Genomic DNA, 17,221 nt, shown 5'->3' with positions numbered 1-17,221 from the left:
TTTTATTATCATAGTAGAGTTGTAAAACCACTACCATCGGCCTTGGGAAAATAAGATTAAAATAACAACATTTTTAATAAAAATTGTTGTTTTAATAAGATAAAAGGTTAAAAAAGGAATAAAAAAATAACTCTTTTAATAGATAAAACAATGCATTCGATGTCAAACATCGGGTCAACTGCTTTCCGCATCCGAACCTTTACATTCCATAAAGGTAACTTAATAAAGTGTTTTTAAATATCTTTTTAGAATTCGGAATCTTTAATTTAGTATATTATACGAATATATAATGTATTATGTTTACTTTGTTATGTTGCATTATGTTGAAATTTTGTGTTTAGACCACAAGAGTATGGGAAATTATTGGTTTAGACTTCGCCGGACCATTTACTAAAACATCAATGGGTAACAGATACTTCCTGAGTTGCACCGATTTATTTTCTAAATGGCCTATTGCTTACGCATTACCAAATAAGAAAGCAATAACGGTAGCAAGAGCTATTATAAATTTAGTTACAACCTTTGGTTTTCCATCCGTCATACTTACTGACAATGGAACTGAGTTTTGCAATGAGGTGTTTTTTAATTTTTTTATATAATGCAGACCCGTAGGAACAACATTAGGTCGAATCCTTTAAGGATGAATTAGAATAAAACCTTTTGATTTTGTATAATACAGCATTTACGATAGCAAGTAATAAAAATAATTCATTTTTTTCTGTTATTTAATTAGTTAAACGATGAGGTATATAAGATCTTGGGTATCGAACGACGAAGAACTGCTGCTTATCACCCTCAAACAAATGGACAAGATGAAAATACAAATAAAAATATAAAAAGGTGTGCATTATTTTATCATTGTTTAAGTTCAAAATAAAATAATGATAATAACATCATTATTTTGAAATTAAGTTAATTAGAAAAATCAGAAAACTCGTCGACGAAAACCAGTCAAACTGGGATGAGTTTCTAGATATAGTTTTATATCCATTACGAATTAAAAGACAAACGCAGCGCCGTACTATCGCAAGTGCAACAAGTGCAATCGCACTGGGCCCCCTATTAAATAAATTAGAAAAACTTCTCCAATACCATAAATTACTACGAATTAAAAGAAAAATTTTTTTTTTTTAGTTTCTGCACAGGGCAACCAAAAGTTACAGCACGGCGCTGGACAAACGTCTACAAAAGTGTCACCTTTTGAGTTGATGTTTGGTGGTCGTTCACCTGTTTGCAGAAGTGAGTTCAAAGAAGTAAGTATATTTGGATATCATTTTAAGCAATTATATTTACTTTACACTCATAATTTAGTATACCAGTATGCATTGTTATTTAGGAGGTCGGTATTTTCCCCGCAAATGAAGATGAAGTTAAAGCTGAAATCAAAAAAATAAAATTCATATTGAAAACTTAACCAATTTGGTCACTAAAGTAATCACTTATACCACTTAACTTTAATTTAATTTTTAAGATACCATCTTTTTTTTTTTTTTTTCTAATTAAAAATAGTTATAAATTTTAGAACATTACAAAAGCTCAAAAGAAACAAAAAAAATATTACGATAAAAGAGTTTCAAAAAATATCAAATCTAATGAAGAATGCATTAAAATTGGGGACAAAGTTTTGTTACTTGATATTAGAGGGAGGAGGAGCAAAGGCGCAGCTTTCAAGCCACGGTTTAAAGGACCTTATGAAGTAAGCGATATTACAAAATGTGGAAATTACAAACTGAGTAGTAATAAAGTTATTATAAAAGGAACCCACAAAAGAGCCCATGTTAGGAAATTTCTCATAGGCATTTGTGATAAAGCTATGCGCACAACTTATATACAAGTTTTCCAATAACTACTTTTTTTAACTTTTAAAAAGAAAGCTAAAGAGTTTCATGAATATTATTGCTAAACAACCAATCTTTTCTAATTTGAAAGACTTTTGTACCCTCTACTTTAGAAACAATTACAACAAAAAATGAAATAGAAATCGAAAAAAAACATTGGTGGAAAGCATAAAGGGTAAATAGTAACAACAGATTTTCTTTTTATGTTTCAACTTTTGGTCTGCTTAAGCATTTTTTTTCTATATTTTATTTTTTGTTCAATTTTCTAGAAGCAAATAAGGCAGAGCAGATAATTAAAAGCTTTGCAGTTAAAGATAGTGAAGGTATGTCTTTAAAAATTACCTTTGCATTTATATTTGTTATCTTTTTATTTTAATTTCTATCCAATTTTTTAGAGGCAAATAAGGCAGAGGAGACAATAAAAAGCTTTCTAGTTGAAGATAGTGAAGTTATGTAATAAAAACTACCTTTTTATTTATAAGTGTTAACGTTTTATTTAATGTATGGTTTATTTTGTAGAGGAGGCAGATTCAATAAAAAGCTTCGTAGTTAAAGACAGTGAAGGTATGTATTAAATAATTATAGTTTCATTTATATTTGTTAGCCTATCATTTTATATTTATGTTCAATTTTATAGACGAGACAAATAAGGCAGAGGAGACAATAAAAAGCTCTGTAGTTGAAGATAGTGAAGGTATGTATTAAAAAATTTTCTTCAAATACCTTCATGTTGGCTTTTTATTTTAATTTATGTGCAATTTTCTAGAGATATTTTATACAAAAAAAAGCTGCATAGTTGAAGATAGTGAAAGGTATATATTATTCAGTGGCGCACTGGTAAACTGAAGATTTCTATGTAAATTTACCTAAATAAAATCAATTTTAAACATTATCCCTACCCGGTGAAAAAATAGAAGGTCTAAAAATTTATAACATTATGTTATCTTCTGTAAATGTAATACTGTCGTTATTTTATTTGATGAATCTATGCTTGAATAATTAATTATTATAACATTTTATTAATAGGTCAATAATACAATATCTCCGTATTGTAAACTCTGTAAAAGCCATAATGGGTATATATCCAGATTTAGGTGGCTGCAAGATATATGATTATTCATTACAAGACACTTTAAACGAATGTCTCAGTGACGAAGTTGTTTATATTTATCTAAAACTAAGTAAACAGTAAAAAAAAAGTATGATTAATGAATATACTTCAAAATTGAATTTTTGTACAAAACAAACAGTATTAATAATTTGTCTTTATTTAAATTAAAAAAATTTTAATTTAAATATAAAACAATAAATTGAATGTCATTCCTTTTATTAATGCTGTGAAGAATCGAATCGAAGTATTGTCACCAGCTGGGTTGCTCTCACTGGACAAGTTGCCAAATAATACTGATTTAATACAAAGATGGCATGAGGTACTCACAAACTTTTAGCTAAAAAATAATGCAAATAATTAATGATAGTTATCAATTAAATTATATATATATATATATATATATATATATATATATATATATATATATATATATATATATATATATATATTTATATATATAATTTAATTAATATAAATTTATTTACAGAAAGAGCTCTTTAAATTAGAAATGTTAATATGCTGCATGGTGGCAAAATTCCATTGGACGCTGGCTGTATGTAAAATAGTTTTTTGAAATAGTTAACTTCTTTGAGTTCAAGAAACCTAATTTTCAGTGAGCTTTTTTACAGGGAACCAAAGTTAAAACTTAACATTGAAACTTATTTCTGTTTTAGATAATTAAACCGTATGATAAAACCATTCATTATATAAATCCTATGGGAGAGCCGATTAATTCCATAAAAAAAGAAGAATCCAAATGGAAGTATGATGACTTTTTAATCAAGTGATTGGTATCTCAAAATTTTGTTTTTACATCTTTTATAATTTTTCTACTATTATACTTCAGTCGTTACTACAACAGAGATATGGTATTATTGAAAAGTTTAGAATATTAACATCGCCACATGCTAAACAAGCTGACAGTATATCATGTGGAGTATTTTGCCTTAAGGTAACATTATTTAACTAAACGAAAAAATGATATATTTTATATAATATTGTTTTTATTCTTATATTATTATTATCATTATGTGTACAAGTAACCTTGGCATTTACAACATCATCAGTTGAGTTTCAAAATGTGTGTGAATTTCCTCACTTGTGATATATATATATATATATATATATATATATATATATATATATATATATATATATGCAGACCTATTTTAGTTTGCTGAAAATTATATAAATGGAGAAGAATTGGTGACCACCTTTCCAATTGAAGAAGTGAATGCATATAGGAAGAAAGTGGTGCAACTACTATTAGATGAAGGAGGTTAGTAAGGTTGTTTATAGTGTTAAAAATATTTATATTAGTTACATATAAAATTACATTTAAAAAGAAACAAAAAAAAAATGATAAAGCTAAATCAATAGGTCAAAAATGTTAGCAGGATAGTTTGTGTCGTAAAAACTAGAAAAAATCAAAAAAAAGATAAATGGGTATTAAGAAATATTTCAATTACTTTTAAACATTATTTTCAAATAGAAAAATGATTTAACCTTAAATATTTATTTTTAAATAAAATGTGACTTTTGCATCCCAAATCGATGCTACCATATAGGATGTATCTTTTTTAAAAATAAAACTTCATTTTGTTGTGAACAAATTTATTACTAAAAGTAAAATTAATAATAAATAATATAACATTACATAATAAATCTTGTAAAAAATTAACAAATAGAATGGTTGATAACTTTAATAAATACATTTTATAACATAATAAATAAATTTATACAATTTATTTAGGTTTTCCGCGAAACACTGCTAGAAGTTTAAAAAGAAAAGAAGAAATCTCTCTCTCTCTCTCTCTCTCTCTCTCTCATATATATATATATATATATATATATATATATATATATATATATATATATATATATATATATATATATATATATATATAAATCAACATGCAAAAATTTGTAGCACATGAAAATTTTGAAATATATTATTAAACGTATAAACAAACTTTGGTTTAAGTTTAATTTCACAAATTACCAAAAGTCAAAATAAGTAAAATATAGTAATTGACTTTAGACATTGAAATAAATAAAAAACAAATTTGCATTCAATAAAATTGTATTACAAATTACATTAGAGTTCAAAAAGTTAGATATCAGTTAAAAAAAAGAATTTGCTTATAAAATAGTGTGCGAAAGAGATCCCCCTATGTAACATTTACAATACTGCAAAGTATTAGTATTTGGTATCTAAAATATCACATCCATCATGTGTAATCTATATGTATATTACAATAAAATGCTGAAATTCCTACATAAAATATCACATCCCCCTTATCCAGGCTTCTAAAATATTACATCCCCCTATGTAACATTTAAAATACTGCAATGTATTAGTATTTGGTATCTAAAATATCACATCCCCCATGTGTAATTTGTATATATATCACAATAAGAAGCTGAAATTCTTACGTAAAATATCACATCCCCCTTATTCAGGCTTCTAAAATATTACATCCCCCTAAGTAACATTTAAAATAATGAAAAGTATTAGTATTTGGTATCTAAAATATCACATCCCCCATGTGTAATATATATAATTATTGTCACGCAATATATTAAGATCAAAATTTCATAAGTATGAATTTAAAATATATTACCATTTAATGCTAACTTCATTTATAGTATATTATTTACAAACCGCTTTATGAATCTTGATCGCTGCGTTTTTAACTTTATTGTTTTTGTACTTAAATATTTCGGACGTACTAGATACACTTCTAAGTGCAATAACTTGAAAACGCATTCTCGATTTCGGTTTTTTTATGGGGATGTGATATTTTATTACAGCTCTCTTCGAAATCAAGAATTTCGAGGCGAACTTCTAAGTTAAATTGCTCTGGGATAAAACCGTGATTATCCATACAAAATATATATATATATTACCTATATGAAAGAACGTCAACGGACGTGCCAAAAAAACACATTTATAATTGTTAATGTAAATATTCAAATTTTGTAGAATTTCAGCGTATAATTAGTTTTGGAGAAAATATAGTTATACCAGCTAAGCATTAGTGAAATGGTTTAATACTTGAAAAGATGTTTTCTTTCAAATAAAAATAATATAGCTGCCATTGTTTTAGCTTCTCAAATAAAAATAATATAGCTGCCACTTTTTACGTAACTTTTACCGAAACTACTTGACCTGCATCTGAAAACTTTCCTTCATTTGCTTTCCTTTACACCTTCATAGGGGAGTATATCTTCGTTAGGGATTGTCCATAAATTTCCCAACGTTAAATTCATTTAAAAAACTGAAGTAGGAGATTTTGAGCTCATTTACGCAGCGATTTTTATTAAACTTAATGAGCTATTTTGATTTTTGATTTAACTTTAAACTCTGCAAGGGAAATCTTTTGATCTTTTTTTTATTATTAGTGGGGTTTAGCGTTGCGTAATTTACAATCCCTAAGAGAGCTATGTTTTCTCACCATTTATTCTTGACGCCGCGATATACCATTAAACCATCTTTAACGGATCTTTACCGCTCCAGGTTACCATACATTTAGTTGCGCTATGATTACGTTCAACAATTCAATTTTAAGGCCTGTAGGCACAAAGAAACAGAAAAGACTCCCCATTAAGCACATAGTTTTGAGGGAAATGTTTAGCTGTATCAAATAGAACTTGTCGTTGAGGTTCATTATATCGAAATGTTAATTTTAAATTAAAGTAGGGAGTTTAGGCAATATTTATAGCAAATGTAAATATTTTTTATATTAAATGCATTATATTCCTTAATATATTTCCTTTTCAAAATGATTTCAACCATCTCTGTAGCTTATTTAGTTCCAAAGATATACGTGTTTTAATATTTTCAATTCATAGACTTTTTATGAAATATTTTCTTAAAGTATCTCGTTCAATTTTTGGCACCGAAAAAAAAAACTTTTTTATCTTTTTTTTTTTGCGTAAAAAGTTGCGTAAACTAACTTATAATAAAATTTTATTAGAAAATAAATTGTAAATCTAAATTATTTGAACAATTCATAAGTAGAATTTTTTGGGGGGTTAACGCAGACGTACCATGAAGTAGTCAAATAACTGTATAATATGTTTGAATATGTTTTAAACCTTTTTGACACAAAATAAATTTTCAAATGTTTTAATTTATAATACGTTGAGCGTAACAAAACTTTGATGATAAATATTAACTTAAATTAATTTTATTTTTCTTTAATAAATTATCAATTGAACAACGTGGACCCAAATAAAACACGCCGAAAACGTCAAAATACGTACAAAATAAAAATAAATCTAAAATTTATTTTTACACAAACAAAAAAAGAAATTAGTCAAAGACTTGTTAATAATTTCAGTATTGTTATAGATTCAAAAAAAGATTTAACCACTTATAGATTCCAATATTTACCACCTGGTAATTGATCAGCACACTGACGTTCCAAAATAACAAGAATTGAGTGGAAAATAATTTCAAGTGATTGAACAGTTAAAGAATCAAACTAATCATTTTGAGTGCATTCAAACAGCTTGGTGTAAACCACATCTTGATGAAGAAGATTGGTATCCTCAAAAATTTTTCCATTAGCAAACAATAAAGAAGATGCATCGATACAAAGAGATGAAAGTCTAACTTTCAAGCGAAGTAGGTAGGGGTTTAAAAATAATATACTATCAAGTGATTCGATAATTCTCCACATTGGACCAGTAAGTAGTTTGTCAATAATACCTAATGCACGGACTTCAGCAATGAATACAAGATTTGTGATATCTTCCTTAATTGCTTTTAATAAATTATTAGGGTTAGGCCAAGCATTAAGAAATTCTGTTATAGAATCCTTATGATAGTATATGGCAGCTGCATTGTAATACAAAATATTAAATCGATTTCCAATAAATGGAACAAAATAAGATTTATCGTTACGAGAGGAAAGAAAAGAATTAAACCATGATGCAACACCAGCTTCCTCACTACCCCTTGAATGAAATACCTTACATGTAGTACGAACTAACCGTACAGCACCACATTCTTTACCACTAAAAGCAAAAACAGTTTCAAAATCATTTTGAAGCAGAGTTTTTTCAAAAGAATTTAAAACTTTATCAGTTTTAGAAGCAAAATTAGCAAGCAAATGAAGTTTACAGAAAAAAATTACTCGTGTCTTTCATATTGTCTTTGACGTTTGAGGAAAGAAAATCCCAGTTACTAATTGCAATAGGCAAAAGTTTTTCCCTTAATGTTTTTAACTGTGAGTTAAAAAGAGGATTAACCGAAGAAAGATCAGACATTGTTGATTTTATTGATGTTATTAGTTTAGCAAAATTAATTTCTTTTTCAGTAGCTGAGTTGCTAACAACGTCACAAATGTCATCTACCATATTAGTAAAGTTTTGCAAACAGTTGCTGCATCTTTGCCAACCACTTCTGACAGACCAAAAGATAAAGTTTTCCCACTAGTTGTAGTAATTTGAAAGTTTTGATAATGCTTATGGTATTTCTGAGTACCATCACCATGCAAACAATTGCCTATATTAGAGTTTTTATTTATCAAATTATTTTCAAGCACTGCTTCCGCAACTTGAAATTGACCTAAAATTGAAGCTTCCTGCATTAACCTACATTTTACAGCGGCTGATGGCAGTCTAGATATGTTCTTTTTGGCTAGTTTGTTTAAAACTACTTTTATGACTTCGTTGACACTATTCATACTCACGTTCATTGAAAGAAGTTTCATTATTGTTTCTCGAATGTCATCACTGTATCTGCCATCTTCAAATGTTATTACTTCGTCATCATCCAGCAAAGAAACCAATTTTTGAAGTTCTAGATTCTCCTCTTTTAAAATGTTTGTCTTACTATATAACGAAACAACTTCCTTCTCTAAACTTATAACATCTTTCATATTGTTATCATTAATATAGTTGGTTTTATTTTGCAAAATAACTTTTAAATTACTCACTTTTTTTTGCAGCTTCATTTTTTCGTTTTTTAATTCAGAAATGTTTATGTCTGAGTTTTCAAGAATTGATTTAATATCTGTTATTTCATTTTTTAATTGCAATATTATTTTTTTCTTCATTTTTAACGAATTTATTTTATTCTTTTTTATTTCCAGCTGAGTATCACGATATTTTATTTTTTTATTCAAATTTCTAACATTAAATGATTCTTTTTTTGACTTTAATAGCTCTAATTTGTTTTCGATATTATTAAGCTTTTCTTCTTTTTCACAATAACACTTTTAATAAAGTTTAATTCAGCTTCTCTTAGAGAGTTATTTGAAATAAGTATTTTTAGATTGTTTGACATATCTTCAAAATCTTTTAGATGTGTAAAATAAACCATTTGTAAATCCATCATAGATTCCATTTTCCTTTTTAAAATTTTCTTTTCTTTTTTAAGCATTTTGTTTTCGCTTATCAGTATTGTTTCTTTAAGAATTTCGGATGCATTCACTGTATTATCAGAACAATTACCTAATAACAATGCTAATTTTTTATTTTTTCGTTGTTTCTTTAATTTTCTGATGGTGTCAACTAATCTATTTATCTTTTTGGCTAAAGCTTTCTTGCAGCAGAACAGTTCAACTTTAAAATCCACACAATATCTACAATATATTGCATCATAAGATGTATCTTTTAAAGCCAAATACCAATCATAAATACATTCATTAATCATTTTATCTAAATAAATAAAGATTTTCCAGTCATCAATTCGAAAAAATATATAAACATATAAATATATTATTTTAAGTCTTTTACTTATTATATATATATATATATATATATATATATATATATATATATATATATATATATATATATATATATATATATATATATATATATTATATATATATATATATATATATATATGTGTGTACATATATATATATATATATATATATATATATATATATATATATATATATATATATATATATATATATATATATATATATAACTTAAAAACTAAGTAAATTGTATAAAAAGAAAATTGTAAGTTACAAATAAGACTTACTGATAAACTGCTGTGATTCAATTACCAAATGGTTAGCAAAAACCACATTAACAACACAAAACAAACTCACTTTAGAATACCTTTAGTAAAAATTTATAATAAAATCTCAGCTATATAAAATATTGAATTCAACGTGTGCAAAAATCTTTAGTCAAGTAAAAGAAGAAACGGCAAATTTACCAAAAATATCTAAAGACGGGGGAAATTATAATAATCTTTACTTAGAAAACAAAAAACCCACCCTATAAGACTACAAAAAAAAAAAAAAACTTATTCACTTAATAAATAAATAGTTGCAGAATTTGTTTTTACGTGGGGACGAAAGAATTATTTTAACTTACTTGTATTTTAACAAAACTGAAAGATTTAAAACTAAATAACTGTATCAATTCTAAACCAAAACGTCGTCCCCAAACAAATTATTGTAGTACAACCTTTTCTAAAAAAAATAACATCTACATGTACGTATATACTATTTATTTTCATGGGTGGGTTTTTATTCTTCAACACCTACATAAAATCATTTCTGGCGTTTTTTAGACGAAGTTTTTCAAAAATATATTAACGATTTTTTTCCGCGATAAAATGTCACGTGACAAAACTCCCTAAACAACAATTCAACAATTCAATTTTAAGGCCTGTATGCACAAAGAAACAGAAAAGACTCCCCATTAAGCTCATAGTTTTGAGGAAAATGTTTAGCTGTATCAAATAGAACTTGTCGTTGAGGTTCATTATATCGAAATGTTAATTTTAAATTAAAGCACATTGTTGTTTCTTTCTTAATTTGTATCTTTATCTAAATTGTAAGTTTGCCCTTATTATTACAATTGATTATAGATAAAAATCCAATTTGTAGTTTACGTCAATCGCTACACAATACCAACTTTTTCCAACGTTGAGACTTCCTTCCTTTCCTGAATATGTTATTGGCTTGTTTGTAAAGTTATTCGTTTGAGTATAATCAAAACAACCCAAGGATTAGCTAAGGATGGTCTTTTTAATAAAAAAAATTAAGATTATCTGAAAAGTTAAGGCAATGTGATTAAGCATTTGAATTTTTCCATGATTCTACAATTACGGACTTTGATGAAATAAATGGTAATAAACAGCATAGAAAAGCTTAGCTCTTCGGCATTTTTTTGTCATGAAGTTCTTGAACTTGTTGAACATATCTTTGACGTGACTTTTCACCAAATGAAAAAGTAATCAGAATAGAAATCAATGAAAATAGGTTTTTAAAGGCTTGCATAATATGTTAAATAGTAAAAAAAAAACAAGCAAAACTTAAGTTTTTCTTCAAATGGTGCATGTTTATAAACCTTGCTTGACTTAGATGTAATACACGTGTATGTAAAAACACGAAAAAAGTAAATATTACAAAGACGAAAACAATCGGACTTTTTTAAAACTCATTTTGCAAAGAGATTCAAGGCTAAAAAAGTCTAATTACACATAAGTGTCATAGAAAGTTACATAAATATTTTAGAAAGTTACATAAATATCATAGAAAGTTACATAAATATCATAGAAAGTTACATAAGTATCATAGAAAGTTGTTCATTAATATCATAGAAAGTTACATTAATATCAAAGAAAGTTACATAAATATCATAGAAAGTTACATAAGTATCATAGAAAGTTGTTCATTAATATCATAGAAAGTTACATAAATATCAAATAAAGTTACATAAATATCAAAGAAAGTAACATAAATATCATAGAAAGTTACATAAATATCAAAAAAAGTTGTTCATTAATGCAAAACTAGCAACGACCTAATAGTTATTTTAATTTTAACAGATTTAAAAATTATTAATAATTGGGAAAATATCGTATATGCTCTATATACATTAAAGTCATTTGTAATTTAGATATTATTAGTTCACTTTATGACTGCAGCTTGCTAAACGTGTACAACTTTTAATAACTCTGAATGAATGATTTCTGCTGATAAATCTGAATGAATGATTACAGCTAATATTTCTGAATAAATGATTGCTGCACGTTTGAAAATGCCTACTATCAAAAGATAACTAAGATAGCATGATACCATTCGGCGCATCAAGTCAACAAATTAATCTAGGAAAATCCTGTGAAAGTCCAAGAATTACCAAACTAAAAACCAATAATAAGGTTTCGCTATAAAGAACGTACAGATTTCAAGCTTTTAAATTCTTACTCAACTGCATCCTAGTGTAAACTTTAGTGCCGGCATAGTTCGAAGCTTTATCATTGACAGACCAGGCCAATCTCAACAAATATTTATGAATGCCTTAAATTTTGCAAAGAACACATAAATTGGGCTGTGTGGCGACTTGAATTTTTTGGAAATTTTAAAGAACAATGTGCTTAATTAGTTTCGAATTAGAATGTTTAAGTATATATAAGCACTTCAACATCTAAGATATCGGTAATTGATAAAACACGGTTAAAAAAAAAAGATCTGAAATGCCGATGCCAACAAAATGGTTTAAAATTTTTTTATTTATTTTTTTTAGGTTCCCCTAGAAGTCCTTACGGTCTTATCACAGAGCATCACAGAAGAGCATTTGAAAGGAAATTCACACCTCCTTCCTTACCGATGTTATAAAACTTTCCCAGAGGTTGCGTCGAACCGCAAGTCTCCAGCTTCTGAGGCAAGCGCGCTAAAGACTACTTTAAAATACAACTTAGTTTAATCACTTAGTTTATAGTTAATAATCACTTAGTTTATATCACTTAGTTAATAATCACTTAGTTTAAGTTGTATTTTCTTCTATTATTCAATCAATGTCTTTAAATGCAATAACTTTTTATTTGTTTATTTAAAAAAGTAAAACACAGCTTATTTTTTTGAGACTTTTATTTTTAGAGATAATTTAATTCAAAAATTAAGGTTATTTTGTAACCTCAATACTATTTAAATTATTTGGTGTTTTTATGATTTAGTAACAAAATCAATTATAGCATTATATTACCCTAATACTGTGCGTAGTTTTTAATGGTGAGCGTTGGTAACACAAAAAGTATGCCTCTCACCAAAATGTTAAATTTAGAAAAACACCTTCAATTTTTTTTCTTTTACCGCCCGTCAATTTTCAAGACTTAACTTTATGAAATTTTCATAAAAACAAAGGGAAATATAATCATTTAAAGTTTTCAGTTAGAAGGTGGTGAAAAAAAAATGATGAATACTTTATTTTGATAAAATACAATTACAGAGGTTTGAATAATAACGGCCTTGTTTATTAGTACCTTTGATGAGAGGCACAGTGAATTGTCTACAGGGGCGGATCCAGGATTTTTATTGACTGTAGCAAAAATGCCATAAATATGTTTTTGTCTGAATAAAAAAAGGTCTTCGCTTTTCACATTTGCCGACAGATCGAAAAGTCCAAGTTTGCCGACTGTACTATATGATCTACATATGCCGATTTGCTGGTTTAAAAGAGCTAAATTTGCAGACATAATGAAATAAAATTCATTGATATGGGGTGAGGGGAATCACACACCATTTGCGCAAGCCTTGGATGTACAGTGGCTTATGGTGATACATGATGACCCCTACCACTTCTTTCTTCTTTCGTCCGTTAAGAGCGGAAGAACGTTACTTGATTTACGCGACGTTAAAACTATCTAGTTAAACTGGATACCTTCTAACGAAATGATAGTTGACTTATCTTTTATGACTTTTAATCATGACTAAAACCCTGACCGAACCCTTGTCCTCAGTCGATGTATTTAAATTTAGTTCTTGGTATTCCTATTGCCAGTCAATGTATTTATGCCAAATAATACACAAAACATTATCATATAAATTCATCTATATATTTAAATCAACAAAATATTTGCGATTGTTAAAATGTTTTGGTCTGCAAAAAAAATTGGAGGTTGATATTTGAAAATGAAAACGACAAATTTAATCTAAATTTGTTTAAAATTCAATTTATTTAATTAAAATTTGTTTTAAAACACATGCTTTATTTAATGGCTAACCTTATAAAAATATCTCAAAATTAAAATAGACACTTTAACGATTTATATAAATTTATAAAAACAATTTACAAATATTTTCATATTTTTAATAATAAACTTCATTACTTCATTAAAATAAACTTTTTGTCAAATAATGAAAAAAAGAAACAGGTTTCAAATCAAATAAAAAATAGTAAATAAACATTTCAATAAAAATATATTGCTTTAAATAAATAAGGAATGCTTTTAAAATCCCAAAATAGCAAGCTCCAGGCATATTACAATTAACAATGATACAATCTACAAATGTCAGCGAATAATAAAAACAAGTGTCAATGAATAAATGTCAACCTAACAAGACAAACTTAATATGGTCGTTCTTTGTTTAAAACAACGTAGTTCTTTGTTTGATTTTGGTGTTTTAAGTTTTTTATAAATGAATATAGGAAAGTTTTTTATGACGATAACACTCAATTTCAATTAGGTAATGCATTAAAGCATAAATGTATTGAATATGGAAGTCAATCAATTTTTATCTTTAATCAAATTGAAGAAAAGCCATTGAACAGTATTGTCAAAAGGACATTTTAATTCACCTATTTCAAATAATTTTGGATACTGACCAAAGTTTGAAAAAGTAACACATTATACTGGCAAAGTTATATATTCGTCAAGCAAATCATAATTTCAAAATACATATTAATGTAAATAAGAGACTTCTTTGGTTTCGAAGAACACTTAAAAAATATATCAAACGATACTTTTCTTAAATTTCTAAATTCTGTTTCAAGTAGTTCAGTAACAAATTTTCCTAACGTAACATATTTGTAACAAAAGTGTTTCTCTTAATAGCGTTTTAATCAGCTAGATTAATTTTTCACGTGAATAATTTGCAAAATGCCTTGTGACATGTTGATATTTTATGCCTATTTTCTGATTTATTTCATGCATAATGCTGTATCGCAAAAATCTGAAACAAACTTTCTTTGTTTATCATTTACATCTCTGAGAAAGCTTTTTGATCATTATTGAACCTAAAATATATGCCCACACTTTTTAGATTAAAAGTTTTCCATTATGTGAAAGCAAGTTTAATAAAATCACCAGTCTTGTTAACACTTGAGATAGTAGAAGTTTTAGGGTGATTAAGAAGAACATTGTAAGTATTATCAGAAAAAAACGCTTTGCTTTTTGAGCCCATTATTTTGTATGTTTTTGATAACGTAGACAAAAGTCAAACAAGAGTTCTGTCTGTAGTTAACCAAGGTTTTTCATTAAATATTAATGTTAGATTTTTATCAAATTTGATTGCCTTTGCTTTGCTATTTGACTTTCTTACTTATTTTAAAGTTAAATGAATTTGATCGCATAAAAATTAGGAATTTATATGTTTACAGGTTTTCACAACATTTTCAAAAGAAATTTAGGACCTTCAAACATATAACTTGTATTACAAGTTATCATAACATCTAAAATACTTTTCGAAAGAGAATTTATATCAATGGTTTTCCCAAAACAGCAACTTCCTAATACAATAGTTTTTGGTAGAAGTTAAAAAAAAATTGTAGAAAGTTCCTTTGATACAGTTTTATTAGACAATTCCTATGGTAATTGTCTAATAAAACTGCATTGTAATTTTTAATTAGAGCTGAGCCTTTAACTTTGGATGATTTATGATATTTGATATTTGATAATACTCGCCTTTCCATCTTGATTGGAAATGCGTCAATAACATGGAAAGATGTTTATTACATTGATTTATATCTATATTATAATCATTTTCGAAAGAGAATTTATATCATTGGTTTTCCAAAAACAGCAACTTGTTTTTGGAAAACCAATGATATAAATTCTCTAAATAAAATAATTTGTGCAAAATGTTATTTTAGTTTAACCTTTTTGAAGTTTTGATGTCCATCAGATCATATAATAAATTGTTGCTAGACGTTTTAAAACTCGCATTAGATAAACAAAACATTCTATCCAACGTGTTTTCTTCTTTTTGTCTCTGGAAAATCTATAAATTTTTTAAAACGTTTTTAAATCGTTTGACTTCAATGATAAATAACTCGTAGAACAGCAATAAACACATTTCACCATTTTTCATAAACATAAACAAATTTCACCATTTTTATAATAGGCTAAATAAAGAAACCAACAGACGGAGCTATTTAATTTAGTCTTTATAATTATAAAACCTCTTCATTTAATGTTTGCTTCCCACATTATTAAAAAAAGTTTTATTAACAGAGAGTGGATATTTAGAGCAATTCCACGACCGTCTCACAAAAAAAGAAAAAATTAAACGAAGCCAATATACATAATACTACATATCAGTAGAAAGCTCTACTTTTCCTCTTTCAGAAAATATATAGTTTGTTATAGTATGCCGCTATCATAAAAAATTATATGGGCTGAAACAGAAGGTAAAAATAGGCGTTTTTGCGATAGTTTAAGTCGTTTTTAATCGCCGAAGTTCAATTGAACCTATAAAAAATTCAAAAACTGTCTTGCTCATTGCAATCAGGTTTTTAACTGCACTAATCATTGCTAATTATGATAAAAACATATTTATTGCCAGACGAATTTAGAAAACCATTTATTTTAATCAAATGTTATTACCACTATAATCACGCTGTGACAATTAGGGTACCAATAGTTTTATTTCTATGACAACCAATAAAATTTAGGATTTCAAAATTCCAGTTCAATGAGAACTCTATCTAGTACAGCGCAATGAGAACTCTATCTAGTGACGTCACGGTGTGACAATTTTTTAACAAAATTTAAAACAATATTCAAAACTGCTTAAACTTTCATGAAACCACAATTTAGTTTTTATCAACTTTATTCGGGCAGATTGTGCAGTTAACATTCTTTGCGTTTTCTACAAAAACTACAAAATATAGGTATGTTTTGGATAGGCAACATTTGCTCAGTTATCCTTGAGGCTCTGTTTTGGGATACATAGAGCCTCTCTGTAAAGGATAGTTGTAACTCCATTGAGCCTTGGATGTAATACGTCCATCTCTATAACTATTGTGTTGCTTTTTTTTAATCTTTCAAGGGTTTAATATGTCTCTTACTCATGCTGAACGTCAAAGGAAATATTGTGAAAGACAGTTAGAAAAATTGCCGAATCAGCACTACCAAAATCACCCAGAAAGACGGCAAAAGTTGTACAAAAACTTTTAACAGAATTGAATAAAACCCCTAGTCCAGAAAAAAAAATAGTGAAAATGCATTAGTTGCTTTAACTGTAAAATTGGTTCTTGATTTTTACCAGCGTGATGATATATCCCGTCA

At 27.1% G+C, this 17,221-nt stretch overlaps 2 long non-coding RNA genes across 2 annotated transcripts; one reads left to right on the top strand and one right to left on the bottom strand.

Moving 5' to 3' along the window:
* Window positions 1-2,239: 2,239 nt before the first annotated feature.
* On the top strand, window positions 2,240-3,712 carry LOC136092329 (uncharacterized). The gene is made up of 5 exons (XR_010644347.1): window positions 2,240-2,402; window positions 2,476-2,532; window positions 2,605-3,268; window positions 3,437-3,502; window positions 3,624-3,712. It is a non-coding gene; the product is annotated as an uncharacterized LOC136092329 (long non-coding RNA).
* LOC136092328 (uncharacterized) lies at window positions 3,039-5,659 on the bottom strand. The gene is made up of 2 exons (XR_010644346.1): window positions 5,574-5,659; window positions 3,039-3,286 (listed from the first exon to the last, which is right to left on the bottom strand). It is a non-coding gene; the product is annotated as an uncharacterized LOC136092328 (long non-coding RNA).
* Between the last annotated feature and the right edge of the window lie 11,562 nt (window positions 5,660-17,221).

The sequence above is a fragment of the Hydra vulgaris genome, chromosome 15 (assembly GCF_038396675.1).
Source record: "Hydra vulgaris chromosome 15, alternate assembly HydraT2T_AEP".
Classification (NCBI taxonomy): Eukaryota; Metazoa; Cnidaria; class Hydrozoa; order Anthoathecata; family Hydridae; genus Hydra; species Hydra vulgaris.
This window is presented reverse-complemented; position numbering and strand designations above follow the sequence as displayed.